General features: G+C 44.0%; 1 long non-coding RNA gene across 1 annotated transcript; it reads right to left on the minus strand.

Moving 5' to 3' along the window:
* Nucleotides 1-4,931: 4,931 nt before the first annotated feature.
* On the minus strand, nucleotides 4,932-6,173 carry LOC123097421 (uncharacterized). The gene is made up of 2 exons (XR_006447173.1): nucleotides 5,353-6,173; nucleotides 4,932-5,258 (listed from the first exon to the last, which is right to left on the minus strand). It is a non-coding gene; the product is annotated as an uncharacterized lncRNA (long non-coding RNA).
* Nucleotides 6,174-7,574: the final 1,401 nt, after the last annotated feature.

The following is a 7,574-nucleotide window of genomic DNA, read 5'->3' on the forward strand; positions in this document are numbered from 1 at the left end:
GGTTTGAATTTTTGTCTTCTATGGGTTACAAACCAAAGCTTGCTCGCTTACACTTTGGTGCTCCGGTTAAAGATGGAAAGCTACATCGTACTGTGATGAGTGAGTGCTTGCGACGGGACATGTGCAAGAACAAAAGGCACAAGAAGTGTACAAATGAAGTCACAACGAGCAGAGTAGAGCAGGCTAGCGATTATATGATTTTGGGTCCGTGCTAGCTATTTCAGATTTTGATTCTAAGAAAAGATATTTCTGATTTTGAAGCTACTCCTTCAGGACACATGATTACATTGCATTATACAGGTTGAAAAAATGTGCAAAGTGGAAGTTGGTAGTATAGCGGATTGGTCTTTCTAATCTGCACATAATTTTCAATCAAAACATGTGACATTCAAGTTCAAACACAAACTAATGCGTGCAAGATTTGTTTCTCCCGTTGCAACGCACGGACCCTTTTGCTAGTACTAATAAAGTACAGATTAACTTTGTCTGTTTTACCGTCACAATGCGCTTTCTTCTCACGTCATAATACGCTTTTACAATTTGTATGGACAAAATCGTAATATAAACGAGGTGGTACTAATTTGGGGTCATGGTTTTATGTATTGAACCCGCACTCGGGTCCCTAAGTGAAATAACGATTCGCGATCGAAAAAAAAGGTCCCGAACAGGTGCTGCATCGCCCCCACCGCTACGCCTCGATTGGCACCGGCGCAGGCCGCCCCGCCGCTCGACCTCGCCTCTGCTCCCTCCCCTTCCCCAACCCAATATAGATGCCTAACCCGCGGGAACGGGCAGGCGGCCGGCAGGCGATGCGAGGCGTGGTGGCGGCGTGAGGAAGACGGGCAGATCCGGGCGCGGCGTCGACCGATCTGGCGGCTGGTGTGGCGGCTTATTCCGGTGCCAGCGGCATCCTGCTCATCCAGAGAAGGAAAGAGAAGGGCCTGAGGGAGAGAGGAAACAGAGGAAGAAAGGATAAGGAGAAAGGAGAAGGAGAAGGGGCGGCTTTCTTGAGCCAGAGCTTGGTTTGGCGAACGGTGCGATAACGTTGAGGTGTTTGTTGTCTGCAGGTGTTGATTGATTTCCAGGAGAATCCAAGGGCTGCTCAGGACGGCTCGGGAGCACGAACGCAACGGCGGTCGGGATTGGGCATCGTTGAGTTCAGTGATTGGAGACGTGGCCATTCGTCCCCGACGGATCTGTGCCGCCATGGCCTGAGAGAGCCTAGAGAAGGGAGGGTACAGACGAGCACCTGTAGGACGACCCGCCATCACGGCCAGCGATTGTCGACTCCGACAACATCCGTTTGGTCATAGTCGAATCCTCCTGTCCTCTCGCGCCGTGTATATTCAGACTTATTTGCGTGCGCCATAGGTTTTATGAACATGGAGGTGCAGTCACCCCGAGGTGCAGAAGATCCATCACCTACCTCTACCTCCTCCACTACGCTGACAAGTAAGCTAAGCCCCGGTCATCTACATTGCTTCCTCCCTGCCTGTGATTTATTACTTCGAGCCTGCTGTTGTTTTATCATATATACAAACCTATCTATGCTTAAGTGTGATCATTAGCTTATGGAATAGGAGAAACAAAGTGTTCTTTAGCAGATGCAAACCTGTCCAAGAATTACTTCTGTTGCCTGTTGGTGTTAATCTTGTTGTTTAGGAGTTTATTATGTTTTATTTCCGTTTGAGTTTGTTGAGTCTAAGTCTAGTACAGCGATGCATGCCATCATGGTGAAGTGGACTGATGGATTAGCAGAGGTGAGACCTGATCTTCAGTCAAGTGGACCAGGAGTTGTGAGTACATGCAAGTACTAGTTAGATTTAGTCAAGAACTAGCTTAGTGGTCGTTCTGTTAGTGTGAAGCTGCATGCACCTGTGTAGTGTGGAGTCCCAGTAGCCAAGTCGTGATCAGATGGACGTGGAGCTAGAGAAGCGGATCGCGGTGCCGCTGTGGACTAGCTCCTTCGTGGCAGTGACTCAACGTGTGTGCGTGTGGGTAGTGGTGAGTAGAAATCGGAGCAAGCCGGTGTGTGGCTTGGCCGGTGCGTTTGCTCTCCTTTAAAAGGAGTTGTAATCAGTTTGTTTGATTAAGCAAAAAGAACAAGAGAAAAGAGGCAGAAGTGCGTTGCCACCAAAAGCTCTGTGTGTTCTTGTGTGCTGTGTGTGTGCCCGCCTGAGTTCATCTCCTACCTTGGGCAGAGATTACATTGCCTGTTTGATATGTATAAACATAATTTTTTTGGATGTCATAGAAAAATCATGCTACAGCATAATTTTTAATCTTTGTAACTTGGAATAAGATCCTGAAAGTAATAGAGCGCTTCTTGAATGCACGGAAACAAAAAATAGATATCTCAGAGTCAATATGTCATATATTCTGAAAGTGGTGCACATGGATATGTATATTCTTGGTTAGTTTTTGTTCTGTTTCTGCTGTATATGCTCTAAGAGTCTCATGTCGATGGTCGATTATTGACTGTTGCACTTATATAGAGTGCACCCATATAATATCGGCTGGTTTATCTGACTTATTTGATCTATATGTTGTTTTTACCAGCAACATGAAGAGAAAAACAATCTCAATTAAGTTCACACAATTATATAATTTTAGTTTGCTGAACGGTAATGCCATGTCATTTCAATACTACTTATCTGGTTTGCGTCTGTTATTTACTAGTCTGTCTTAAAATAAGGAACTAAACTTTTGTGCTGATTTACTTTTTGAGGACATTTAGTTAATGGTTTTCCATATGATCCTTCTCCTTACCATAAATTCAACTAAATTAAGTTTCGTCTTCAAAATGTTATATATACCCCAAAAAGTACCTAGCGAAAAGAAAACCAGAGAGATAGAAATTTGAAAACCAAACCTTTCTGGAAAAATTTCCATGTCGACAGTAAGCTTCATATAAATGCAATAAATCCATTAGCTGATGCGTCCTATCATTAGCTCTTATCAATAATTCTATTAAATTTTGAAGCTGACCTGTCCGCCCCTTGCATTTGCTTGCTACAGCAATGGATTGCTTGGAATACTAAATAGGATGGCTTGGGATTTGGGAGTATGATTCCCAAACGTGTTACTATCATATTTGGCTTGCAGTGGTTGTGCAGGAGGAAGATGTTGGTTGATTGGAGTCCCTCGGAGCCTAGCGGTGCTGCTCAGCCCTATGCATGCCATTGCTCGCCTCGGTGGGTAACTGGGATCCTCACGCTACCTATTTGGTCATCCCTGGGAACTTCAAGTAGATGACGAGACTGCATCTTGAGAAGAAGCATTATTTACAACTCAGTATTATGTCATGCATGGAAGAAGCACTCGACCTTATTACTAACTACTTCCTCTGTACACAAATATAGGACGTTTTAGACTGAACATACAAGTCTCTAAAACGTCTTATATTAGTGTACGGAGTGAGTAATAACATGTAAACAGTTGTGTTACGTTCCTATTCTGATCGTGGATTTCAAGCATACTACTAACAAAATGTTGGAGAGCGTGGCAGGTTTCAACTAATTCAAAACATGCCAATACTGAATTTCTAGCCTTCATATTGCCATGTATATCCCATATAAATTTCTGAAGTTTATGATCAGCATAACTACATTTAGCAGCTGTTGCAAGCTAAACACAGTTGGGTCGAGCAAATTAGTTGTTGTTGGACTAAAAACAGTAGGCGCCAATTTGCTTTTGTGCAGCAGGTGGGGAGAAATTATATATGTTAGAAGCCAACTTGGTCGTTTATGTTATTTGTTGGACGACGTTATTTATCTGTTCGGTTACTTGTGCAGAACTTTATTTGATTGCTGAAATTGAGCTTGCATTAGCAGTTTTTCTATTTGAATGTAGTCCAGGTAATTCTTTCAGTTGGGGGATTAAACCCTAAATTAGGTATTATATTCTTCATTGATTGTTGCTTGACTTTCGCTAGAGATTTTGTTTTTCACAAGAAATGGGTGTTGTAAATGAAGGATTCCATTCCCCACTTTAATAATATTTGAGGGACTATATATATTCATGGTATATATTAATATCATAGAACACGTTATATACTTTTATATATATGGAGATACTATTTTCTATACACATAGTGGTACTACTGGAGAAAAAGAGTGATGAATGCTACATATGTAAAGCAATTGTAATTTTACGTGAGAATTGCTTTTCTATTTAAACAGGAAATCTGATTGTTGACAAAAAAATTCTACAAACCCCTTAATTTACGGTACACTAATTTTCCTGCATGTTATTTGGTAGGGATGAGGTGTTCAAGTGTCAATACTAGATGTAAGTAGTACAAACTACTAAGATAGCACATTTTCTGAATAAAAAGTACATGTTATAATACATGAATAGAAGTGTCGTCATTTCAAACCTAACTGAAAAAATGCACATATATTTTGGAAGAAGCCTATAGGAGTGGATGAGCAAATAACACATCACATTCGAATAATATTGAATGTGTTGCATCTGTTCACCTAAATTAATTTGGTATTCTGCTCTACAATGTTAATTCCAGACCAAAAGACTTATTTTGAAAGATCCAGATTAGAACAAAAGACTAGCGATGGTGCAAATAGAAGATATGTTTACTGGAGGGGGGAGAGGGGGGAGGTGTGAAATATAACCAAATTGCAATGGCCACGTGTTTGGAAGTGCAGGTCGAGGACTCAAGGTGGGATTGCGAGTGGAAAGGAGGAGGACAAGGAAATTAAGGCTATAACGGTACAAGAAAGTCGACAAGGCTATATGTTACAAACCATGATGTTGAATCACTCGAATATGCCCGTTGCAACACACGGGCGGGTTTCTCGGGAGTTGTGTCATACTTTCCCTCCGAGACCTGCATAATCATGAGTAGACCAATGTGACGGTGCACATAGAGTGACACGCGCCAATACTCGGCGGCATGGAGTGACACACGCCAATACTCGGTGGACCACCATGTTCGCTCTATTTCGATATCAATATCACGTTGCACTGTATTCACATCGTAGGTAGTACAAGGTAAGCAGTGCCCCAGCACGAACTCTTAGCTCTCCCACAAACCGGTACACCATGAGAAGACTAGCATGCACACTACCTTTTCCTTGGGCGCCTCTCCCAATGGCATGATAGAATCAACTTGTTCATTGGCGTCTCTCTCTTGTTGTCTTTTTCAGATGGTTTCCCTTGAGCGAATAACTCGGTCCACAGAACAGCGGCGGGAGCTTGGGCATCAGGGTTGGAGATTCATGGCGCGGGTGTGATGCTCCCTGTACATAAAAGATACAGGGAGGAGAGAGGTGAGGGAGAGATCCAGAGGGAGTTAGGGAAGGAATTGGAGAGGGAGAAGGTCAGCGGAGCAACGGCTCGAGTTGCAGGGGCTAGCCGGTGACGGCGCCGGTTGCCGGACGGGGAGCCGAGGAGGAGCTGCAGGGGCCGGGGTCGAGGGGAGCTCCTTGCTCGGGCGTGGTTGGTGTGGGAGGCGGCGTACGGGCGGCGGCGTTGTTGCAGCGCGGCTGGCTCTGTATGGGCTCCTGGCTGGCGGCCGGCCTGTGCGCGCGAGGCCAGACTGGGACTATGGCGGAGGTCCGGGAGGAAGTCTGGTGGTGCACGTCGGCTGCCGGTGGAGACGTGGCGCTGGGTGGTGGTCAAATGTCGCAGGAAAAGGAAGATGGAGGCAGAGAGATGGGTGGATATGTGGAGAAGATAAGAACTGAGTGGTGAAAAAGGAATTCTCGGTGGGATTGAGGGGCTGTTTGGTTTGATCCAGCGCCAACTTTGCCAATCTTGGGCTTGCCAAAATATTGGCGCAGGAATCATCTGCCCACGCCTTGCCAAAATATTGGCTGGGAATTGAACTTGAGATATTGTGGAGGTGTGGGCGCGCCAATTGTTTGGCTTGCATCCAAATGGACATCTAGAGCTGGTCAACTACCAATAATTTGGCAGGGCGCCTTGCGGCAATGATCCAAACAACCCCTGAGTGCATGCTGCTACTGCTTTTTTTAAACGATGCCATGTCGCTGTTGCTAGATGTCAATCTTTTTGTTTTTTTGCGTAGAGCTAGCTAGATCTCGATCTCTGCTAGCATACAATTTACTTGGCTACTGTTTAAGCCAACCATATTTTAATCTTAATTATGAATACATTAGCCTGATTATCAATATATTCCTCGAGTCTGGATGTTCCTGAGCATGCCCACCATGTCCGGGGTCCTTTCGTGCACCATCTCTATGCATGTGCCTACTTCCCTCGCCATATCATCTCACCGATAACTCTGCATGTCCTAATCTTGATCCTATTCGAGCCATGATGATGCCGTCAAGGGAAGTAGCCACGTTGGGCAGTCGGTGTGCTCCTACTGCTGGCGGTAGCGTAGCAACAAAAGAGCACCAAGCATTGTAAACTCTATTATCTAATGGGTCGTCTTATCTTTGAAGTGGTCAAGTATAAAATATGAATTCATAATAAGACGAGGAAGAATCTAACATATTGAGAGATAGAGCTCGGTATTTCACCATGATAGGTAAACTCTTGAATATCACGCAAACCCTGGAATTTATTTCATACACGTTGCAACGCACGGGCTCTTTTGCTAAAACGTTAACTTTCATTAAAAATAAGGAAATTTGCACGTTTAACCATATTATCACGTTTATAAAAAATAGATATAAAATTGATGCAGAATGGCACATGAAGCAGGTTATGCCCATTTTTCCGTCCTATGCAACGCACGGGCATTTCAGATGAAACATAATTTTGTTACCCCGTTGCAACGCACGGGCTCTTTTGCTAGTCCCATACAAGTGTAGATGATTTTGCACAGTTGACTGGGGTCTTGTAACTGAATTCATACAACTGCTACACAGGCGGAGCACATCTGATTTCGGACCACCGTACCCAGCTCTGATAAAGTTCATCAAGTTTTCAACCCCCTCGACATATGCAGCGGAGAATCTTCGAGCAGAAGTTATCCAAGTCCTTTCCATCTGTTAGACATACAAATTAGTTCTTCTACTAGATATTACAGGAAAAACATATATGCTTTTTTTTGAAGTCCCAAAAAAAACCTAGGTCGATGTCTAAAGACATGGCAAGATATCTGGTCGAGCAGATCTAAGTAACGAGATATATGTAAAGCTAATTCAGCAAACATATTTGAGTGCTAAATTATGGCAGGCTATTTCAGTAGTCAATGAGGCTGAGCACACAGTCATCAAACTATCGAAGGCCATCGCAGCAACAAAGATCGAGTATAAAATGGTGTACAGCTATTTCACCTAACAGATTGGCTACTAGACCATGGCAATCTACGTCACAATAAATATATGGCAGGATATTTTAGCAACTAATCAGGCTTGGCATGCCATCTCAGCTAAGCAGATTGCGTGCAGAACAGGGCAAGGAAGCTTCTTAAGCAGAGCATATTGACTGTAAACTACTTCGACAAACAGTGAGATTAACAGCGTCTATCAGCTAACATTCAGCGCTACACCGACATGCACGGGGCCTCAGTCTAGAATGCGCGTATCGTGGGAGAAGCTGACCGCCATGCGTCTCCACATGAACATCGCCAGCGGTGGTGG

The sequence above is a fragment of the Triticum aestivum genome, chromosome 4D, assembly GCF_018294505.1.
Source record: "Triticum aestivum cultivar Chinese Spring chromosome 4D, IWGSC CS RefSeq v2.1, whole genome shotgun sequence".
Classification (NCBI taxonomy): Eukaryota; Viridiplantae; Streptophyta; class Magnoliopsida; order Poales; family Poaceae; genus Triticum; species Triticum aestivum.